The following is a 23,938-nucleotide window of genomic DNA, read 5'->3' as shown; positions in this document are numbered from 1 at the left end:
ATGAGCACATACAGATATGGAAACTACCTAACATCTAAGAAAGTCCATAAAAAGATTCAGTCAGAATAATCCCAGAGCTCACACAGGTCAGGAATAGTTCATGTTTCCACTAGCCAGAGTGGAAAGGTTTCTAATACCAAAGTCATTAAATAGAGTCCTCAAAAGGGTATTTCCTCAGTACCGGGACAAAGTTAGCCCCAGACTTAAGGCTGCTATAGAACCACCTAACAAAACTTAAAACCAAGCCTCAAGAGGATCAAATATTTTTAAGTAACTTAACTGCATTGCAGAACAAAATTTTAAAATATTTAAAGGAATATGAAAAGTCTCTAGCATCCCACAATGTAAAATTCAAATTTCTAGCATCTAAGAGAAAAATACTAGGCATGCAAGGAAACATGAAAACATGATCCAAAATATGCATGGGAAGAAATCAACAAACTCAGAAATGACTCAGACAGAATTAGAAGAGAGCATGTTAAAAGAGCTTGTGCACATATATAACATATATTCAAGAAGGTAGAGGAAAGCACAAGCATGTTAAGGAGAAACAGGGAATGAATTTAAAAAAGATCCAAATTGAATTTCTATAAATGAAAAACACAATGTTTAATATGAAACATACACTAGATGGGATTAACAGCATTTAAACACTGAAGAAAAAAATTAATGAACTTGAAAACATAGCAATAGAAACTATCCAAAATGAAAGGCAGAAAGAAAAAGTACAGAGAAAAAAAAAAAATAGAACATCACTGAGCTGTGGGACAATATCAAGTGGGCTTATGTATGTGTACTGCAGTCCTAATAGGAGAACAGAGAAAGAGTAAGGGCAGAAAATATCTGAAGGAATATTGGCCAGTGTTTTTCTGGATTTGATGAAAAGTATAAACCTACAGATCCAAGAAGCTTAATGAACCCCAAGAAGAAACAAGGAATACCTAGGAACATCATACCAGTGATAAAGAGAAAATCTTAAAAGCAACTGGGAGGTATTGGGGGAGAGAGATACTACTCCTAGAGGAACAAAAATAAAAACAACTTCTCATTGGAAATACAACAAATCAGAAGACAGTGAAAGAACTGTCAACCTGTACTCAGAGAAGATATATTTCAAAAACAAAGATGAAATAAAGACTTTTTCAGACAAACAGATGTTGAAAAAATTCACCACCAGCAGACCTGCACTGTAAGACTTGTTAAAGGAAGTCCTTCAGCAGGATAATGATACCAGGTGGAAATTTGGATCTATACAAAGGAACAAAGAGCACCAGCATGGGAAATACATGAGTAAATATAAAAGACTCTGTTATTTAAACAGAAGTTTTGAAAAATAATCAAAGATGTTCAATGTGTAAGATGTAAAATAATATAATCCATCTTTGCAGACATTATCACCAGCCCGTGTATTAGGGAGGTTAGTTCTTTGCCTGCGACATGAGTTGCAATTGGCTTTTTCCTGTCAGTTGTTTGCTAATGATGCTTTCTTTTGTCTGTTTGCTTATTTGTTTTGGTTTGGTTTCATTTGGTTGTATGCCCAAACAGAACGTTTTTATACAGTTGAATTTATCAGTCTTTTCTTTTATGGCTTCTAGATTTGGGGATCATAGTTAGAGAGGCTTCCCTACCCCAAGGCTATAAAGGAAATCTAGGGAGGACTTGATAACTGATTTCAGGTCAGGAGGGAGAGAAAAGGAATCAAGTTGACTGAGATTTCTGGCTTGGATACTAAGTAGATGTTGATGCCATTCATTGGGTCAGGGAACCTGGAACAGAAGCCAATTTGGGAAGTAAAATAATGAACTGCCTTTGGACAGGTTGAGTTTGAAGTACTTCAGAAAAGTCAGATGGAAATGTCTATCAGGCATCTGGGAACATGGGTGTGGAGCCTGCAAGAGAAGTTGATGAGAAGGTGTATAATTGGGAGTCATCAATGCACTTTGGTGCAGAAATGGTGTGGATATATCTTGTCCGAAGAGAGTAAAGTTAATAAGAGTAAAGATAAAAGACAAAGGATGAAAATGTAGGGAACATAAGTATTTTCAAAATGGGAGAAGGGAGGAAGAAGATCAAGGGAAATTGAGAGTACTCACTCTGAGAAAGACATAGAAGGCCGAGAGAGTAAAGATTAGAGTCATGGGAGTGAAGGGAAGACAATGTAAGGAGAAGAGAAGGTGGAAGAAAGGGGGAAGAGAGAAAGAACAACTAGAGAGTGTTACAAAACTCCAGTGTGGTTCTGGAGCAAGATGATAGGAAAATGAATGGAAATAACTATTTATTATGTCCTATGTACCTGGTCCTGAACTACATGCTTTACAAAATTCTCCATTAGATACTTATATTAATTGCTAAAAACCCCAAACCAGTTTGGTTATCTTTGTTTCTCATTATCTAAAACAAACTTGCTTATTAAAAAATATATTAAACAATATAGAAATATAACATGGAAATCTAAAAGTTCCTAGAGGTATAATCACCAGTATGAGTATGGTGTATCTGCTTCCAAATGCTTTCATGCATATATTAGCACTCATGATTTATTAGCCCCTATTTACTGTATTACAACTTGTCTTTTAAAAAATATTCTATAAACATCATTTCATTTTGGAATATATACATTTGTTGCATCTTTTTAAAATAGCTTCATAATACATTCCAATGAATTTTCCCTAATTTATCTAATTATTCCTCAACGAATATTTTGATTATTTCTAATTTTTCCTATTACAAATTATGCTTCACTAAGCATCCTGGAACAAAGGTGTTTGAATATATGTGCAAAAACATATGCAAGGTGTATTTCTAGTAATGATCAAAGGGAATTGGTGTAGTAGATATTGCCTCATTCCTCTCCAAAAAGGATGTACCAATTTCAGTCCCAACAGCAGCAAGTGAAAGTGCCTTTTTTCTTACTAACACTGGATATCAACAACCTTCTAAAATCTTTGTGATTATGATATTGTGTTGTTCTTTCATTTGTATTCCTTTGATATTAGTGAGGTTGACTACCTTTTTATCTGTTTATTGGGCATTGGTAATTTTTCTTTTGCCAATTTTTCCATATATATTCTTTATCCAGTTTTCTATATAGTCTTTTTCATATTAAATTCCACAAGCTCTCATGTATTATAGAAATTAGCACCTTTGACTGTCATATATATTGCCAATATACTTCCCAATTCATTGACTCCCCCTCTCTTTCTCTCCCTCCCTCCCCACCCTGTGTATGCAGTGCCCCCATGTCCTGTAAACACAGCCACTGTCATTAGCTTCTATCATAGAGCAGTGATGAAGTACACACATTCTGGTACCAAACTGCATGGATTCAAATCTCAACTCTACCACTTGCTAACTGGTCACACTGGACAAATAGCTTAACTTCTCTCTGCCTTAGTTTCCTCAACTGCATGAAGAGGGTGGCAATAGCCTATCTCCGGGTTGTTGAAAGAATTAAATGAGTCAAAATGTACAGAGTTCAGAACAATGCCTGGAACATAATGCATGCACAGTCCACGTCAGTACTCCTGTTAGTGCTGCTATTCTCTGAGAATGGAATGTGCGTGTATATCATCACTTGGTATAGATGAGGATAAGATAATGCATATAAAATACTTAGTGTGGTATCCAGCAGAAAAAAAAAAAGGTTCAGGATACTCCATTTGCTGTTGTTGCCCTAGCCAGTCAACTGGCCAGTGAGAGTCAAAGGCCAGAGCTTCCACCAAAGATGAACCTCCATTAAAGTGAATGAATGAATGAATTCTTCACCTTAGAATCACAAAATTGGCTGTGTCAGTTCCATGCCTCTTATCTTGATTTTTTTTAAAACAGGGCAAAGATAGGAAGAGAAAGCTTTACTCTTTGTACAGATTGTCTTCACACTGTTCCCTACTTTGCATCCCCTTCACCACAGAGGCTGAGAGTCTGGGAACTACAGATCTCAGGGTTCAGGGTTAGAGTCTACTGACGAGGCGCCTGTGCAAAATTCAGAAGGAGGAAGAGAAGAGCAGGCCTGGGGTTCTGCAGGGGCCTCCCGGCGTTCCCCTGAGCCACTTGCTGTGGCCTTCAGACAGCTGCAGTCCTCCCACACTTCTCTGAGCTTTCTGACTCTGGAAGCCAGCAGCAGTGCTGAGAGCCAGGGCTGGTTTGCCTGTACTTCTGTTCTTCCAATCCTCTCAGCAGTTGTATTACCACTTAACTCCCTGTATTAAACTGCCGTCTGCTTAAAATGCCTAGAGTGGTGTCTGTATTCCTGACCATGCCATAACTGAACATTTTCTTTTTATCAGGAAAGAAAAACTTCCCTAGAAATCTACCATCAGACTTTTACTGATACCTAGTGGGCTAGAACTGGTCATAAACCCCAGCCACTTGGCAAAGGCAAAGGGGATTACCGGCCTCACGGTCAGGCATATTGCTGCTCATATCTGAACACAGAAGAGGTAAGTGGCTGGGGTGCAGGCACCTATAGTCTGCTTTGCACACCCTGGTCCAGTCTGGAAGGTCCTAATAAGACAAGTTGGCCTCAGAATAGGATTAGTCTTCCAGCCTGGCTGATGACAGTAATGAATGGCTAAGGAATTGGGCTTCATGATCAGGCTGAGAACCCATTTAGAAAAGAATCAGTGGGTATGTATTGATTTGAGGTGAGCATATATATTTTCTTCTCTGTAAGACTAGGCATTCTTGGGACATATTAAAAATAAAAGTACAGTGAAGTAATACAGGACTAAAAATTATTTGTACATTATCCACTGAAAGAACAAATAACATTTCTCTCACAACTATCCTATGTTTTAATAAAAATAATAATGATCACTTTCATAGCACTTACAGTATGTCAAACATTTTTCCAAATGCTTCCTGCATGTTAAGTCATTTAATCCTCACAATATAAAGGAGTTATTAGCATTATTCCCATTTACAGGTGAGGACACTGAGGCACAGAGAAGGTTCTCAAGGTAACACAACTTTACATGATAGAGTGGCTGAACTCTGAACTCAGACTGTCTGGGTTAGAGGTCAATTCAGAACAATGAATGAATGAATCCATCACCTGGTTATGAGCAGGGTCTGAGCTATACTGCTCTTGAATGTAGTTCCTGTGTGGTTAACAAACTGTGAGCCATTACTGAATTCCAGGTGGCTTTTTGTTATTATGTATCCTATCCATCAATAGAAACTAAAAAAAGAAAAAACACAGGAGGAGACAGGCATTTGTTCATCTTTGCATCCGAGTGTTGGTATTCGTTTCCAGTTGCTGCTGCAAAAATTACCACAGTTAGTGGCTATAAACAACATAAATGTACTCTTTTATCGCTCTGGAGGTCAGAAGTCTAAGATCAACACAGCTGTGTTCCTCCTAGAAGTTCTAGGGGAGGATGTGTTCCCTTGCCTTTTCCAGCTTTCAGAGGTGGCCTGCCTTCCTTGACTCACAGCCTGTTCTTCCATTTTCAAATCCAGGAAAATCGTGTCTTCTCTCCTTTGACATCCTGCCTCCCTCTTATAAGAACTTTTGTGATTACATGGGGCCTATCAGGTAATCCAGGAAAAGCTTCCATCTCACAATCCTTGACCAAGTCACACCTGCAAACTCCGTCTGACCACGTAAGGGTATATACCCTTAGGTTCAGAGATGTGGACATCGCTCTCTTTGAGAGGCCGTTATTCGACTATTACAAGGTTATAAAGAAATCCTACCCCCTGAAAAGGTAGTAGCAGGCTCTCCTAACAGAGGAAGTCTATCACACAGGTAGAAGGAAGCAGAGGCCCTTCTGTGCGGTTGATGGGGCCAGGTGGGCTCCTCAGCTCTGAGGAAAGAGGAGACAGCCGTGAGGGGCAAAGCAGCTAGTCTCCCAAGAGCAGCTCTGTCTCGGTTCAGCAGGGCCAGCTTTGAGGGGCCTTTCCAAGTGGGCCTTGTTTCCCTAGAAGAAAACTGGCAGAGGGACAACAGCCCCAGAACAAAAGCTAAGCAAGAGCTCCGAAGGTGCCCAGATGGGCTTTGTGTCTCTCACACGGGGGTCCCTTGGATTTTAGCAGCCACGGGATGCCCGGCATGGTCCCGGGAGAGGGGCGGAAAGCTGCAGCATGAGGCCCAAGCAGCCACAGCTTCATTCTGCCTTCCTCTGGGTCTGGAAACTGGGTGGGCTAAGGTGGTGGGGCCACTGGGGGAGAGAGTAGGGGTGCAGAGGACAGTCAGGAGGCTCTGGCTCCCTTTCCTGTGGAGAAGCTTAGCCTTCTTCACGGCCATGGGTCGTGCTCCAGCTTCTGCTCCTCCCTGTCGCCCCTAACCACAAACATTCATAAGCATCTTTTGCATGATGCCCTAGGACTCTGAGTAAGGCAGTGGGCTGGGGACGGGGTGGGGGGCACGGAGAGTCGCTTCCAAGAGGTATCCTTATTTACTTCCTTCCCTCTGTGGCTTCCTGTCTATCTGAGGAAACAGAATGACCACAGCAGGTCGGACACGCTGCTGGGGTGTTGCCTTGCTTTCTGAACTCTCATTTGTATGTGAAAATTATGGGGGAACAATTAAGTTCGTAGCTGTCTACAGAGCATCTTCCCGATTCCCCAGTGGATTCCATGCTGCAGGAGCAGCCACAATAAAGCTCTTTTGAACACAGCTTCCTGTCACACCAGGTGAAATAGGTAGTCCCCCATGGTGCTCCTTTTCCTGGAGGCATTAGTGTGCCTGCCAGGGAGTTTTGCCTTCACTGGCTTGATGAACGCAAACTCTGTCAAACAGGAGTTGAGGTCTGCCTGTTGCCTGCGAGCACAGCTGGGCCAGTGTCACAGAGCTTTCCGCCGCAGAGGGTTTATTTTCGTAACAACCCTCTCTGTTCTTGACAACAGCTGCCTGGAGCCCAGCTCCAGGGTGACAGGTACGGTCAGTGATTTTTCACAGTGGCTTTTGTCCCATTCGCCCCCATGGGTGCCAGCTGAGCGTGTCTGTCCCTGTCCCTCATGAGTCTGAGTCCAGAGGAACCCTACCCCTCTGACTCAACTTCCTTCAGAGCCTGGCCGTGCTGGAGCTCTGGGAACCTTCTCCAAGCTAAGCAAGGGACAAGGGAATGCACACCTGTCCCCAGGAGCTGAGGGAGGGAGGAGAAAGTGTTACAGAAAACTCAGGAGAAAGAGAACATTGAGAAGGCAATCAGAGACCCTCATTCCTCAACCAGGGGTCAAGGGCCGTGCAAGCCTCCTCCCAGCTCCGCCTCTGCCCCTAAAGGCCGCAGCTGTGAGGCACATACCCAGCTTGCTCTCCTGAGCAGAGGATCCTGACATGTGAGGGCAGGAGGCATCTAAAGATGACCAAGACCAACCTTGTCATCTACTAGGTGAGGCCCAGAGATGCTAAATGACCAAAACCAGCTAAATGCTCCAAACCAGGCAGCGTGCGGGCAGCAGACTAGGATCAGAACCTGGGATCCACCAAAGCAAAACCAGCAGAACTGGTCTCCCACTTCCACCCCCAACACACATACACAGGTTACAGGCGACCCTTCTGTGATTTCACACCCTAAGGAGAGTGCCCTGTGACCTGAGTATGTCTGCATACAAATGTAGGCTCACGGAACCCACTCTATGATAATTACAATAGCCACTTTTTGCCACTTAGCCAAGTATAGGGCCAAATGCCTACCTGTATTAGCTCATCTAATCCTCACAATGTCTCAGTGGGGCAATAATTACCCACAGTTTACAAAGGAGGAGTCTGGGCTTGGGGAGATTCTTTTGCTTACCCAAGTCATTCTAGAAAGAGGCAGATTCAGGACTTGTTCCCAAGCCTGCTGATTCCAAACCCATACTCTCAGCCATACCAGGATCTAATCCCATTAGCCAGAACCTGCTTGTATTCCCCTCTAAAAGCCTCACAAGGTCCTCTGGGATTCTCCCCTGGGTCTTTTCTCCAAGGAGCAGGCATGCAGAAGGGGAAGCTCAAGGGCTGTAAAGTTTGAGGAGGATCAATCCACATGCAAGTGCATAAGAAGTGCATGTGAAACAGGGACCATGGGCTCAGGCAGAGCAGGGTGAGGGTCTCTGGAAAAAAACAAAGCAAGATAATCCATTGTGGGATTTGCTTTGGCCTGTTGGGGGGCCCAGCTTATTTTTCTGACTTCACCAGTGCTGCTTTTCTTCCTCCAGCCCTAGTCAAGTGATTTGCCACCTGGGCAATTTAATAAGCAAGCTCAAAACAAACAGGAAGGATTCTGTCTTAAAAATAAGATTGCATTTTAAAACCCAATTTGTTAAAAAGTAACTTTCTTAACATACTCTTTAACAAATAGACAATAACTCAGCCCACCTTGGGAGCAAAGTAGGCAGTCTTAAGTGATATGCTCCCAGACCAGGAAGCTGCTATCCTGAGAGGAAATCAGAGCAATAAATTTCTTGTAAATAAACAAGAAGACTAATAAAAAACTTAATAATGTCTCTTCAAAGATAAACATTTTGGGACCACTTAGCAGGTGTACATCCCTAGCCTTTTGTCTCTCAACTGCCTATAAAACCCCTGGACAACGCACCACCCAGGGACTCTCTTGTTCCCTACTGGTGTGAGCCAGATGCTCTGTCCTCTTGCTTTATCTCTAAATAAAAGCCTCTCACTTGCTCTCCTACCTTGAGTGTTTGCAAAGTTCATTCTGCTCCGCAAACAAGAAACCCAGCACCACATGGACCAGTCCAGGAACCAGGCAGACCCCTAGAGGTTACCTGAACCTAAACAGAGAAGTGGCCTGGGGGCAGGATGGAGGCCCTGGGGCTAGTGGACAACTTACTTTGCAATGTATACCATTTTATATCTTTCAAACCTAGTATTGTGAGTATATCTTGTCATTCAAAAAATAAACCATGTTGTTCTGAAAAGTTACCTAAGTATATTCAGAAGGGATTATGACCCCAAACTGACCCACAATACATGCTTTTTGTAGCACAAGCCGTTGTGACACCTGCCAGCCTCCAGCACCAGCCAAGTGCTTCATGCTTTGGGAATTTACTGTGATAAATAATAATCTGTCATCACCTTGGCAGAGCAGTGCAAGTGGGTTCTCACATCTCCTGGCCCAGTTCACATTTTGACTAGCCTGAAAGTTCCACTTAGCAGAAGCCTGGGTGTTTTAGCCTCTTTCTTACTCAACCAGGAAGACAGGCAGAGGTACAGGAGATATGGTTGTCATCAACCACTCCCCACCCACACCCATCCCCAGCACATCCCTTGTTACTTTCTGCAGAGCACTTAATACTACTTGAGATGATCTCACTTGTGTATTTGTTTCCAGCTAATTTCATGTCTCCCCAGTGAGCAAGCACCAGGGGAACAGGGACTTGGTCCTGTCCTCAGCACCTAGAGTAGTGTCTGGCACATAGTAGGCACACAAGAAGCCTTCTTTGAATAAATGATCACACAGACTCATAGACTGTCAGGGCAGAATTGCACTGCTGCCTTATAGAACTGCACTGGGGGTTAAACAAGACAGTCTCTGATGCATGGGAAGTTCTTATGAATGGACATTAGCACAGTGCTTTACCCACAGGCACTTAAGAGATATTGAGCGAGTGAATGAATGATGATTGAACCATGATTCATGATAAATGAATGAATGAATGAAGATGAAAGTGGCCTTCAAGATGAACTAGCCCAAACCAAATATTTGACTGGAAACAACGGGCAAAGTGAAATGGCCTTCATTCATCTCAGCCTCCTTGAGAAATAGAGTGCTGTACTCCTCCTTTTGCATTTGAGCCAGATTTGGGGTTCTGCTAAGCAAATCCCAAACCCTGCCCAGCCCCTGCATAGCAGTGCTCCAATCCCTGTAGACCACCCTACTACTCCCTGGGCAACACTGAAACAGCAGAACGTAGTCCCTCCCTCTGCATTGGCTAATGGGCTTTGGAAAGATTGATTTTGACACTGTAGTCCCAATGGCTAGTGTCCCTAGAAAGTCACAAGTCTCTCTCTCTCTGTAATTCCAGGACATTTCAAGGAGACGCCAGGCTGCCCAGACTGACTGGGGTTCCTTGGGCTCCTACTCACCCAGGCTAGCTGCTAGGCTGGCCTGTTGGCCCTTACACCATCTTTCTACCACACATCAGACTGCATTCTGCTCTTTAAGATAAGACTTACCCCTGGAACTGGCCTAGATTTCCAGGCCACAATTTGGATATGAGCTTCATTGTCCAGCCCTTCTCCTAGGATGGCCACTTCAGCCTTGGCATTTGCCCCTCAATTTTGTTTGCTCCCCAACCTTGCCTACCAGCCTACCCCAAGACCAGCAGAATACCCTCAGACCCTCCTGGAAGTGAGAGGTGGCAGCAGAGGTGAGACTGGGAGCAGAGTGAGCTCATCTTAGGAGGAGTTGTTAATTAGGCACTGCCTTTAACGAGGGCTCCGTCAGTGCCAACTCTCCCATACAACTCATGGTGTAGGGTCCCAGCAAATCCCCTCTGAATTGAATTTCCTTTCATTCTTTCTCTTCCCAGAAGCCCCCTTGTTCCTCTAATTCAGTTACCTGGATGGTGGCAAGCACAAATATTTAATAGAGGCCTAGTAACTGGATAAGCTGACAAAGTTAGAAAGAAACTGGAACAAATATCCTGAGAGATCATTATTTTCTGCTCACTCTTCCATTATTCATCTTCACATCTGGTTTCCTGGGCCAGGCTGCAGCCCAGGCAAAGACCCAGGAAGGAGGGGGCCTGATTTCCAAATCAGAGGGAAGAAGTCAGTAAACAGCTTGAGCAAGCCAAGGGGCAGGGAGAAGGGCCATGTCAACTTCACCCTTTCCAGGTGTGGGAACAGGACAGTTCAGCAATGGATGGCAGGTGCCAGAAGGAGGCATGGGGAAAACATTTCTGATTGACATTTCCTGGCACACCCCAGTAGCTTGGTAATTTCCTGCTCCTGGGACATATGGGTAATTGGAAACATTTTAACCCAGAGGCAAGTCAGGAAGGCTTTGTCTTGATCAAAACTATCCCGGCTGAAGTGACAGAAAGTCCAAATCAAGTAAGAGTAATAATAGGTAATACTGCACAGTGTTTACCGAGCTCCAAGCCCTAAGCTCTCTATACCTTAACTAACTCCTCTCCACAATTGTCTGAGGAAGGAATTATTATTATTGTCCCCATTTTATACACAAAGTCACTGAGCTGCCCAAGGTCACAGAGCTTAGAAAGCCAGAATTTAAAAAAACAAGCAGAAGCCGTAAGGCCTCCCACAATCCAGCCTCCGAAGCCACACGGCATCACTCCCAGAGCATTCGGTTGGTTGAGACAATTTCAAACTCAGAGTGAGGTCAGGGAATGGATTTCCCCAACTGTGGCCTCCTATGGAGGAGGGTCTCAGCTCCTGTGAGGGGGCCCCCCACCCCCGGTACAGTTCTGTCTCTGGGTCCCAGCAGGTGTAGCAGAGCTCCCCCATGTTATATTCCCCAGGGTAATGCAGTGCCATGCCTGCTGGTTTCTCTATATCCTGCCCACAACTCTATAAATGCTTCTTTTAGTAGACTCTCCTTGAGTTACCCAATACAAGCATGCCTGTGAGTGCTACAACATAATCTACCCCCATGTTCTTAAGTGGTATCGTGCTATGCATAATATTTAGCAACTAGTCTTTTTCATTTAAAATATCATTGTATATCATTCCACATCAGTACATATAAATCCACCTGACTCCCTTTAATATCTGCCTGCACCATCCGGAGTGTGTGCCCTAACTTGAGCGGCCTTCCCCCATTGGTGGACGTTTAGGTAGTTTCCAGCTCTTTTTCCCTTACCAGCACTGACACAATGAACATCCTTGCACATGTCTGCCTGTCTAAGCACTATTTCATCACCTGACATAACTTAGAAGTTAAGGGGTGTGTTTGGAGCTACATCTCCCTGGGTTGAGATCCCATCTCCTCTACCTAATAGAGTGCAACCATGGGCATATTTAATGCCCTGACACTTCAGTTCCCTCATCTGTGAAAAGGTAATAATGCCTTCCCATGGGGCTGTTGAGAGAGGAATCTCACAGGATTGGCCTAAGGATTACATGATATAAATCATGTAAAGGATCTAGTACTTCCAAATTCTAAGATTCAGTTTCCCCATCAGTAAAATGGTGATATGATTTCCCTGGTTGAGTGGTTTTGAAGATCAAATCTTACTCACAGGGTCGTAAGATTAAGTGAAATATTCCAAGTAAGCACTTAACACCAAGCCTGATGGTAGTAGTGCTCCATAAAGTTTAGTTCTTATTACCACCCATAGTCTCTACAAAGTTTGGTATTTTATTATGCTATGAAGACTACAGTTTTAGAACAGTTATATTTTATGTTGATTATGGTTCTTAACAACTGAAAACTATTTACTGAGAGTAATCTAGGCAGAAGACTTTATTTAGACCTTTAGGGGTAGAAATGTGCATAAAAACATAGCTTATTAATTTGTTCCTTGTTTCCTGTTGGGAAAAATCAAAGTTCCTTCTTCAGCCATAACCTGTAAATGAGTGTTTGGGGGCTGACAGAATAAGTGGAATGGATCCCTTTGATGATTATATGCATAAAGATGAACCCCAGGTTTATGTTTTCCTCTGTGTTGCTCTCTTTGCAACAAACATATTGGCTCTTTCCATGTGCCTGGCCATGAGCATCCTGGGAGGAGACATGAAGGGGGAGGAAGGAGCCTGTCTCAAGGTCTGGAGCTTCGGGACCCTGTAAATACTGGGTTGAAATACTAACCAACCCCAGAGCATCCCTGGTTGCCAGGTGAACCCAGCGAAGTTTCATGGTGGCTTCAGAACAAACACCTACAGAAGCCAGGTGGTTCATAGTTTTTAAAAAGGAGCCTGTGGATTTTCAGAACCAACAGCCCTGCCAGGGAACTGCTAGTTTTAACAGCAGTTGTGACAATTAAGCAAGAGACCTACAAACATATTGCTTAACACCCATCTATCAGCACTCAGGCTGTCCGTAGGCCTGCAGCTGCCTTTCCCCAGAATATGACATCTCTCTTCGGGCCATCTCCCCAGCAAAGTGTCCCCATCCAGAGAAAGTTCACCAGGAAGGAACAGGCAGCAGGGCTGCCATCACACTGCCCACTAGGGTAAAAGCCACGGTGTGTCACCACATGGGCTGTGGCGAGCCAGAGCCAGGCTGGGGGGCGGGCACTTGCTCTCCCTGCAGCCGCTCTCCACCCTTCCCTGTTCCTGGCACAGGGAAGTCCACTCTGGAAGCCTGAGAACCTGGGGCCAGGCCATGGCCTCTCCGTGTGAACACAAACAAGCAACATGACCCTGCCTGCCCAGCCTTCCACTCTTGTGAGAAGCTGCCTTCCCTACAGGTCCGGTTTGGTGGTTCTCAAACCCCAGTGGACACCAGATCCCCGGCTGGGAGCCTTAGGGGTAGCAGAGGTGAGGCTTGTTAAGAAGGTAGATTCCCAGGTCTGCACAGAGATGCTGACCCTGTGAATGAAGCTCTATATCTGAGAAACATATCCATGTCAGAATCACAAATTGGTGGCCAGTCCACCAAAACTGGCCCCCAATGTTTTAAAAATGTGCCATCTTGTAAAAATTGGAAAATCCCATGTAAAAATCTTATTCCATCTAGGGTGTGGCCAGGCCTAGGCCTACATGACGACTTGACAGTAACAAACCAGTGCTGAGCAGACCTGCCCCTTGGGGCAGGGCTGGTGCACCCCAGTTCACCATAGCACTTCCTCCCCAAGCACACATACAGATGCACGTGCACTCACCCCTCTGTCTCTCTCCTCTGGCCGTGTCCTGTAAGCCTCTGAGTTTGCAAGTCTGCTCTACCCTGGCAGGACCAGGAGAGAGCCTGAGAGCTCAATTTTCTGCTTCCCCAGCTACAGCCAAGCAGTACTAGCATCGCTGCTAACTAATGGAGTTAGCCCTCCTAACGCCACTCACCTGTGTCACCTCCCCACCCCCAGGTTGGAACTTCCACAAAGCAGAGCCTGTGTCAGTTTTATTCTCTATAGTATCCCCAGTGCCCGCACAGTACCTGGCACATCCCTAGGGATCAAAAATACATTTTGAGGAAATCAAAACCACAGTAAAATACTACTTCACATCCACTAGGATGGTTGTAATCAACAAGACAGAAAATAACAAGCATTGGCAAGGATGTTGAAAAATTGGAACCCTCCCACCCATTACTAATAGGAATGTAAAATCATGCAGCCACTGTGGAAAACAATTTTGCATTTCCTCAAAAAGTTAAACAAAGAGTTAACCTATAACCCAGCAATTGCACTCCTAGGTATATTGCCAGAGAACTGAATATAGGTGGTTCAAGCAAAAACTTATGCACGATGTTCATAACAGCACTATTCACAATAGCCAAAAGGTGGAAACAAGCCTAATGAATGGAATATTATTCAGTCATAAAAAGAGATGAAGTACTGGCATATGCTATGACATGGACAAACATTACAGGGAAAGAAGTAGACCAAAAAGGTCACATATTGTATGGTTCCATTTATATAAAATATCAAGAATAGGCAAATCCAGAGAATCAAAACAGATTGGCTGCCAGGGACTGGGAGGAGAGGGTAGCAGAGAGTGACTACTTAATGGATGGGGTTCCTTTGGGGTGATGAAAATGTTCTGAAACTAGGTAGTAGTGATGGTTGTACAACATTGTGGATACACTAACGGCCACTGAATTATACGCTTTAAAATGGTAAGATGTTAAGTTTGATGTTATGTGTATTTTACCACAATAAAATGATAAAATGAATGAATGAATGCATCAGCCACTGCCATGATATTATAGTGCAGCCTCGTGTACCAGTATGTCAGGTCCTGGAGAGGCAGATACCCAACTAAGACGACTAAGAGCTGGCCTGTGCCTCACACAATACCCAGACCAGAAGGGGAGCAAGGAGACAGATGATGTCAATGAAGAGGGAATGCAAGTGACCCAGGTGAAAAAAGGGCTTCCAGAACCAGCGAGCAGCTTGTGTGGAGGCAGGGGTGGGAAGCAGCGTGGTAGTTTGGAAAGCTGCAGACAGTTCCGATTGCCCGGGGAGGTGGGGAGGGAGACGCACCTACAGCGGCAGGCGGGCTAGACGGCAGAAGGACTCACAGTCACACAGTGCGCCGAGGCGTTCGGAGGTTATCCCATCGGCAGTAGGGAGTCATTGAGGAATTTTAAGCAGGGGACTTATATGATCACATTTGCAGTGTTCATGTCCTTTGGACCTACAAATGTTCCATAAGGTCCCAAAAGCAGCTGGAATGCAACCCGCCTTCACACCCCTCTGGCTCTGTTCATTCTTCACTCACACACTTATACTGTGGGCCTTCCTCATAGGTACTGTACCCTGGAGCCGCTCAGAGGTAGATTTGCATGCGGGGTGGCTTACTGGGGAGACTGCTGGAGCAACACCTATAGGGGAGTGAAGGGAGCAGGCTCTGGCAGCAGATGCCTCAGCCCATGCCAGGCAGAGCTCTGAAGCTCAGGAGTCCTAAAACAGGACAAGGGGCCCAGAACGTTGTCCCCACCACTGACTAGTCATTGATGCAGATGCCCCCAGGGAGGGGCACAGCGCTGACCCTGGCAGTTTGGGGCTCTTCTTGTGGAGGCACTCAGCACTGAGCAATCAGCAGGCTGCACTCCCTGCAGCTGGTGGCGGCGTGCCAGGCCCTGAAGGCGGGATCGGGGCAGGGCCTCCGGCAGCCTAGAGCCTCCTCTGCTCAGGGCTCTCTGCACCAAGTGCTCACAGAGATGCATGCCAGTTCCCAGCATGTGTCCCCCGCTGCTACCAAAGGAGCCAGGTCCCTGCAAAGTTCCCCTGCAAAGACTTAGGCTAGGATGTGATTCCCATCTTTTCCCCTGTCCTCCTCCAGGCCTCCTCTGCCAGGGACACTCATCTCAAGGTTCTGACACTGTAGCGGCTGAACTCCCCAGCCCCCCAGCCCCGCCAAGAACCACGGGGCCATACCGCTCCGCCCACACACGGACGGTCACGTGGCCTTCTCTGGCAAAGTGGTTCCCTCCCCCTTGTGACACACTCCCCTAGAGGGGCCCTAGGGGAGCCGTGCACCTCAGTTTACAGGGTTAGCTCATCTACTTGGCCCCTGCTGGGTAGGGAGTAAAGTTCACAAAACTGTAGTTCTCAACACTGGCTGCCTAGTACAATCTCCTGGGAAACTTTTTAAAAATATCGGTGCCTGGCCTCCACCCCAGACCAATGGAATCAATACTCAGCGGGTGGAGCCCAGGCACCGGAAGTGTTTTTTCAATCTCTTTTCAATCTCCCCTGGTTTTTGTGATATGCTGCCAGGGCTGAGAACAAGTGACCTCGATTTTTATTTACAAAGATCAGTCAGGGAACATGGAGGACAGAGGTGATTTCAGGGGAGAGAAGTGAGGGCCTCACCCAGACTTGAGGTGATGGGAGTGGAAAAGAGGAGAGTGGGGACTACAGAAGTGGAAGGAGCAAAGGCCAGGCAGGGTGAGGGCAGAGCAGGCACACCCGGGGAGTGACAGAAATGCTCATGCCTGGCCACTGCCCCCAGGGAGCTAGATTTAACTGGGCCGTTTGCTGAGCAGCGGGGAGGGAGGGGGTGAGTGTCAGAGCTGCTCAGGTGATTCTGATAGGTAGGCCAAGGGGAGAGCCAGAGCTCTGGGCCATTCCACAGCCTCTTGCGAGGGAGCCCCACTGAGCAGATGTCCACAGCGTCCAAGTGGCCTCTACCCAGTGTTGACAACCCAGCCGTGCTTCTCACCACCTGGACACTGGAATGAGGTCTTGAGCAACACCAATTTCCAATCCAACCTAAACTCTGAAGCTGGCACGCCCAGCCTGCCTCCTGGGGGAATGTTTAAGTTAAGCTGTTCTGCAGGAGGCAGAGCTGGGGGAGTATGAGGACAGGACTCCTGCCCCTCCTACCAGGTGCCCAGGTGGATGGTTGATCCAGTTGAGCCTTTTCTTATATAGGAGGATTTTTTTTTCCCCAAAAGGAAATAGTTATTTTTCTAAAGACAAATATAATACATAAACATTGTAAAAAAATTTTTTCTCCAGAATATGAAGTAGAAAGTGAAATTCACCCTTAATTCCAACACCCAGAGGCTGTGGGGAGGCTACAACTGAGAAAGAGCAAAGCAGCCCCTGCCAGCGGGAGCTGGCCTGGCACACACAGATGGGCCTTGTTGGGCATGACCAGCTCCACAGAACATCAGCCAAGGCTACTGCGACTCTGAAATTCAGGACAAAAGCAAGACCATTCGACAGTCCTGTCTGAATGACAAAACAAGAGCACTGTTCAGACCACAAAACAAACAAGCGTCCCCTACCCCGGCTAGCGGGTGACCGCCCATTTGTTTCTGTTTTTACCAGTCACAGCCTCACTCCATTTCTTTCTCCATTCTTAATGTTCCATTAATAAGAGCTATTAAAACATCCACTCATAAAATTACCCCTGCGCTTCCTGGCAGCTTCCAGTCCAGAACAAAGCCCTGCTTGCCTGGCCCATCCTCCAGGGCACCGGCCATAAGCCCAAACCTGACGCAGATTCCCCTCTGGGGTCCTCTGACGGACATGCGCTGTGGTGCCCACGCCGTGCACTCTTGCATGGCAACAAGCAGATAAACCCAGCTCCGCGTGTGTTCCTGATGGCCTTCGGCTAAACAGCATTAATTCACCATAGAATCTGGAATATATCCTTCCAGACACCATTTTTTTAATGCATATAGACTTTTCTTTAAACAATGAGGAGACACTACAATTTCAATTTGCATTTTACTTTTTGTTAAATCGGTCTTTCAAGGGAATCATCATTTTAAACGCCTGCACCTCTTGCTGTATGGATGTTGCAGACCCAGGAAAACCACTTCCAACTGGGTGATGCTGCATCTGTTTAAGCCCTTTGAGAGGAAGCTCATGTGCGCTTTTGATGTCAGCCATGGACTGCTGGCTTTCTTCAGAAAATCCTGAGAGGCATCACCTCTCACCAGACTTTGGTGTGGGGAAACCGTATGGTGGCAAAGCCAACAGAATTCTTAAACAGCGAGGTCGGTCCAACTCTGTTAACTCACTCCAGGCAAGTCTATTAAATGGGCCCGGAAATGGGCCCTGACCTTACTCAGCGCTTCTCCAGCTTTGTTGTGTACCCAAGTCACCTGGGATCCTCGCAACCCATCTTGACGCCCCAGGTCAGGGCCGGGTCGGAGAGCCTGCCTTTCCAACAAGCTCCTGGGTGAGGCTGGTGCTGCCAGAGAAGCAAGGTCCTCACTGCCTGGCTGACTTACCCTTATAAGTCCCCAGTAAATCCACCCTGGCTGTTAGTCAGCAGGCGGGGAGAGTGTGATGAATTTGTCACAGCCGGGCAAATGTCCTGCTCTCCAGCAGTTAAAACAGTTCTGACACCACACCCTGCTCACATGCCTCAGCACTGGGGTAATGGATGGGCAGAGGGGGGTGGCACAGACAGGGAGCACTCCCACCTTCTCCAAGCAGAGTTGATGGGAGTTAAATAAGCCAACCTGCTCCCACAGAGCTTGCATTCGAGCAACGAATGACATCGAGGCCCAGGAGCCCCCAGACTGGAGCCCCTGCCCATCCCTATGATTATCTCCACATAAAAGTTCATTATCCCCCAGGAGGGTCACGGAGAAGGCATAACAGCACAGAGTAGACAAGCAGTGACTCTATAGCATCTTACTGCCCTGGCGGACGGTGACTACAACGGGGTGTGGGGGGGACTTGATAATATGGGTAAGTGTAGTAATCACAATGTTGCTCATGTGAAAACTTTGTAAGAGTGTATATCAAAGATACGTTAAAAAAAAAAACTGCCCCGAATACTAAAATTAAAAAAAAGTTCATTATCCCAAACTGAGGGATGAAAACAAGAATAGGTTCAAAAAAGTTTAGCTAACTTCATGACTGACAGAATCACAAACTAGGAATGAGGAAAAGCCAACAAATTGGAGGGAAATCTCTTCCCTCCTCAGGCAAGCCTTTCTTTCTCCCTCCTTCTGCTGTTGGGCCCTTGCTCCTACCCGCTCGGGCATTTCTCTCATTCTCCAGCACTCCTTGATCCCTGCTGCCATCTCTACCACCACCTAGGTCCCTGTTTGATCCCCTCCCCCCCAACAAACAAGAAGTGCGGTCGGAGAGGGGCTCTGAACAGCAGCAAATGAACAGTAACCATGCTTTGGGGACTAAGTTCTGCATCAAGCAGTCCTGAGTTTCCATTTTCTTGTCCTAGAGCTGTGTGTCCAATGGGGTAGCCACCAGCCATATGTGGCTATTTAAATTTACATTAATTAAAATGGAATAAATTTAAACATTTAGCTCCTCAGTTGCTACATTCTATGTGCTCAAGAGACGCACTGGCCTAGTGGCTGTTGTAGGCAGCTAACATTTCCATTCTTGCAGGAATGTTCCATTGAATAGCACTATCTAAACGTTTCTCACCAAAAACTAACAAGGCCACAGGGTACCTCTGTGTGTCTTAGGAAAAGGTACCCCTTCCTCAAGACACCTTACTGACCTTGGAAGGAAAAATAGAGCAAAAAGTATTCAAATCTACCATCACGCTGCAGATGGCATCCCTCCATTGTGCAGTGTGCAGCCTGCACCGTCATATGCGCCCCTCTGATCAAAGTCCTTCATTGAGCCTTTGAGTTTTACTTCTCTCCATCTTCCCCACTTCAGACCATGGTCCTTTTTTCCTTTTTAGGGGGATTTTTGCAGTTGTTCCTTGTATAAATTTCCTGCAGCTGTCATAACAAATTACCACAAACTGGGTGCTTAAAACAAAAGAAATTTATTCTCTCACAGTTCTGGGGACCAGAAAGCAGGGCTGCACTCTCTTCAAAATTGCCCCTCTTCCAGCCTCGGGTGGCGCCAGACTTTCCTTGGCTTGCAGTGGCATGACTCATATCTCTACCTCTGTCTTCACGTGGCCTTCTTGGTATCTGTGAGTTCCCTTCTCCTGCTCTTATAAGGACACTTGTCATGGGATTTGAGACACACCTGGATTATCCAGAATGATTTCATCTCAGGATTCTTAATTGCATCTGCAGTGACCCTTTTTCAAAATAAGATCATATTCACAGGTTTTGGGGGTTAGGGCATGGACATATCTTTTGGGGATCCACCAGTCAACCCATTCAAGTTCCGTGGCAGGAGTGTCTTGATTGCAGCCTCAGTCTGGACACCCTCAGCAGTCCTCTACTGACAAGCTTTCCTCTGAACTGAACTGCTGGAGCCTAAAGCAGGGGGTCCTCTCACCACCAGTAGACATACCCCTTCTGCGGGCCCCAGGGCCCTGATCCATTCCAGCACAGTGCCTTTCCACTCCAGAATCACCTGTAGGGGCCCCACACCTTCTCAATCATCAGGCACAGGTCCATTTCTGTGCGGGAGTCTGTAGCCTTCCGGCCCGCCACACCACCCTCTAAGAACGCCTCTCCTCAGCAGCCCTCCAAGGCTCCAGAAAGACAGTGGGCTGATAAAGACTGGACTGGGGATGTGGGAGGAAAGGAAAGGGGAGAGAGAATAATTATAATAATAACAATAATGATGGCTACTCACACTTACATAACATCGGGCCTATTTTAAGTCTTTTGCGACTGTTAACGTTAAAATCCTCACTAAAACCCTAGGCCATACATGCCCTTATGCCCATTGAGAGGCAGGGATCTGAGGAGAAAGGGATTAAGTAACATGCCCAAATCTGATAAATTTCAGAGCCAGGATTAGAACCCAGGCAGTCTGGCTCCAAAATCCACACCCTAACTAAGAGAAGACATTGCATAGGCTAGATGTTTCTTGAAACTTGGAGGAGCTACAAGATGTGTCAGAAGACAGGTGCTTCTGAGTGCTACTGAGTCAATCTGCTGCAGAGGCCTTGCAGGTAGAGCTTGGGAGTCCTGTTTAGAGACTTCTGGTTGACGGACTGCGCCTCTTTGAAGAGACTTTGAGCAAAGCTGGACTGTGTGGGGCCTGGTTGGTATATCACACCTCCAGCCTCCACCTCTTCCTGTCTTTTCCCACCCAGCCTACACACATACATGAGCAAATAAATGAATACAGGAGTGAAGTTCATGATCAGAAGACACAGACTCTCTCAATCCTTCCCAACTCTCCCTCCTCCAGCTCCCTCCCCTCCTCTCCCCACCACACTCAGAACTGAAAGTTCCTTGCCATCTTACTGCTGTGAGGCATTGAGGGGGAGAAATAGTGACCCAAGGTGGCGGGAGTGTCAGAGAGCATGTGAAATGCCCAAAGCCAAAAGGGGAAGATAAGGAAGGCTTGACCACTTTGTGTGGTGAGGTCTGAGGAAAACTAAGCAGGCAGAGACCAGGCCTAGCACCACTTGGGGGGTGGGGGACATCCTGGGGGCCTACCTCCCACAGTTTTACAAACTCAACCAACCACACAGGCCAGATTTATGAGATTGGGCACCAGGGAATGTGGTTTTCAGTCTGTCAGGAATTACCAAATGAGACATGCAAGGACAGGGACCAGGGGCAATTCCCAACGTGCTGAGATCAGCGCAGCCTGGCCCAGAGCGCTCACTCAGCTCTGCGGGAGGAGGATGGTGTTCCTGGTGTGGACACAGGGAAGTGCAGCTGTTTCCTTTCAGTATTATTTTCTAGAGGAAACTTCACAGACTCTAGCCAAGTCTTGGAGGTAAAGGGGGAGGCAGGAACCAGACAATAGCAGAATAACAGAGTTAATCGTAGATATTTCCTCCTGAGCTAGAACAGAATTTTCCCGGGCAGCCAAGAGGAATAGGACGGGCCCAAGTTTCAGAGTCAGAGAAGTCTGAGTCAGATTTCGAGCTCCACCACTTACTAACTGGGTGACCTGAGGAAAGTTCCATAACCTCTCGGGGCCTCAATTTGATCTGTAAAAGCGGGACTAAAAGCACCTCACAAGATTATCAGAAATGCTCTCCTCTTAGGCTGTCCTTCCTTTCTCAGCACTCCCGTGAATGCTCTGGTCCAACATTCAAGTGGAAACTTCCCAGGCAGGCCTGCCCTTTTCTCCCTCCCTCTCACTATCCTGGGAAAGGACACAAGAGCAGCTCCCCCACAGTGCTGGGGGGAAGGCCCTGAGGAGGACCTGACCTTCATCAGAGCGGGCACAGCAGGGGTCTGGGAAGGTGGTGGGTCTGCAACTCACTCAGCCGGAGCCCTGAGGCAGGCAGGCTCCACTCACCTTCTGGGGACAGATGTCTGCACTCTCACCCAGCAATCTTCCCAGGACTCCTGGGGAACAGGTGCCTACACTTGGCCTTCCCAGGGTACCTTTGGGTAGTACACAAATAGCTAGTCACCCAGCTAATGTCTCTGGATCAGCACTTCAGTCCTATAGGAAAGGCCCAGAGAGATTCAATGACCTCAGCCCCAGAGCATGTGGGGGGATTCAGTGTGGGGCAGGACTGCCACAGCCAGGCCTGAAGGGGAGGTCCGTGCAGGCTGGGGAGTTTACAGGCTCAGCTGAGGCATGGGCAGTGCCACTATACCTCTGGGGCAGGATGACCTCTTGAGCCCATGGGAGACAGGCTGGCATATGGTCTGGGTGCACTTGGAGATGTTGCCACCCTGAGCCTGGCTTCTCCTCACTGGCAACTACAGGGAGAAGCCTGAGTTGTTTTCAGGTTGTTTTCAAGGCTTCCTTCTACAGCTGCTGGGTACCGCCTGTCCCCTCCAGGGAGAAACAGAGCTCTGAGAGGAGGCCCAGTGCCTTTTCCCAGGGCCCCACCAGGGCAGCCTGAGACTCGAGGCCTGGCGTCCCTGGAGTCCGTCATTTAGCCTGTGCCTGCCTGCCTCTTTTCCAGAATTCTCTCTTCGGTCTCTCCCTACTGGGGTGGATAAGGCAACCACCTGAGGTTGTCAGATTGAGCAAATACAGATACATGATGATCGGTTACATTTGAATTTCAGATAAACAATAATAGATTTTTAGAATAGGTATGTCCCATGCAATATATGGAACATACTTATACTAACAAAATATTCATCATTTTATCTGGAATTCAAAGTTAACAGGCCATCTTGTATTTTATCTGGCAACCATGGCCTCACCTCATTCTTTACATTCTACAAATGTCCTTTTTTTCTGCTTCTTATCTTTGAGGAGACAGTTGGACAACAGGACACATGCAAGGCATTAGTGTTTTTCATGTTATTGTAGTTATTAATCTGGTTTTAAAACTATGAAACACTACTGATTGCAAACATTTCTTAATCTGGACTTCTTATTAACTACATATTTCATAATTACCTATTGTAATAAAATCTCCAGTGAATAATTTCTTTTCCTTCACTCTTCTCTCTGATTTCTGTTATCTGTGTGTGTTTTGGAAATGTCCTGCTTGTATATAGGAGCCACCCTATTCTTACCTTATCAATGGCTGTTGAAGGAAAATACTCTTTCACCTTTCTCTTTGGTTCCTTTTAAGAAAAGCCCAGCCACCATGCACCCTGTTTCCCTTTGGAAAGGGAAGCTGCTAGGCAGATCCAAGCTTTCTTGTGATGGAGGATCACTAGTGAATGATGAACACCCCTGCGAAATTATCAAAGCTTGGAATTATGCTCTAGACTCGGAGTGTGTGACTCGAGGCCGGATCCTACAGGCCAGGACCACAGGAGAATCTCCAGCTGGGTATGCTTAGGGCTGTGCCTTCTATTTTTAACTACTTTGGCTCTTTTTCCCATCTTTTTTCCCCCAAGGTAATAGTAATAGCAATGTTCCAGTGTCCAGGGTCAGGGGAGTAAGAAGTGGCCAGAGCTCCTCCAGGGCAGGTGCAGAGGATCTGGATCTCTGCCTCTGGGCATTTGGCAGGTATCTGAGCCATGTTCCAAGAGCACCTCAGCTGGAGGGTCTGCAGTGGCAGCCACCTGGCCACAGAGAGGCCCAGCTCTAAGTCACTGGGGAAGAACCCTTGGGAACATCCTGGCCCCAGCTA

General features: G+C 46.5%; 1 long non-coding RNA gene across 2 annotated transcripts; it reads right to left on the bottom strand.

Moving 5' to 3' along the window:
- Window positions 1–19,664: 19,664 nt before the first annotated feature.
- LOC118907607 (uncharacterized) lies at window positions 19,665–23,327 on the bottom strand. 2 transcript variants are annotated; one of them, XR_008996224.1, is made up of 3 exons: window positions 22,150–23,327; window positions 21,541–21,647; window positions 19,665–20,482 (listed from the first exon to the last, which is right to left on the bottom strand). It is a non-coding gene; the product is annotated as an uncharacterized LOC118907607 (long non-coding RNA). The 2 variants fall into 2 exon arrangements; XR_005022883.2 differs by having other exon boundaries at window positions 22,186–23,327.
- Between the last annotated feature and the right edge of the window lie 611 nt (window positions 23,328–23,938).

This window comes from Manis pentadactyla, chromosome 3 (assembly GCF_030020395.1).
Source record: "Manis pentadactyla isolate mManPen7 chromosome 3, mManPen7.hap1, whole genome shotgun sequence".
NCBI lineage: Eukaryota > Metazoa > Chordata > Mammalia > Pholidota > Manidae > Manis > Manis pentadactyla.
This window is presented reverse-complemented; position numbering and strand designations above follow the sequence as displayed.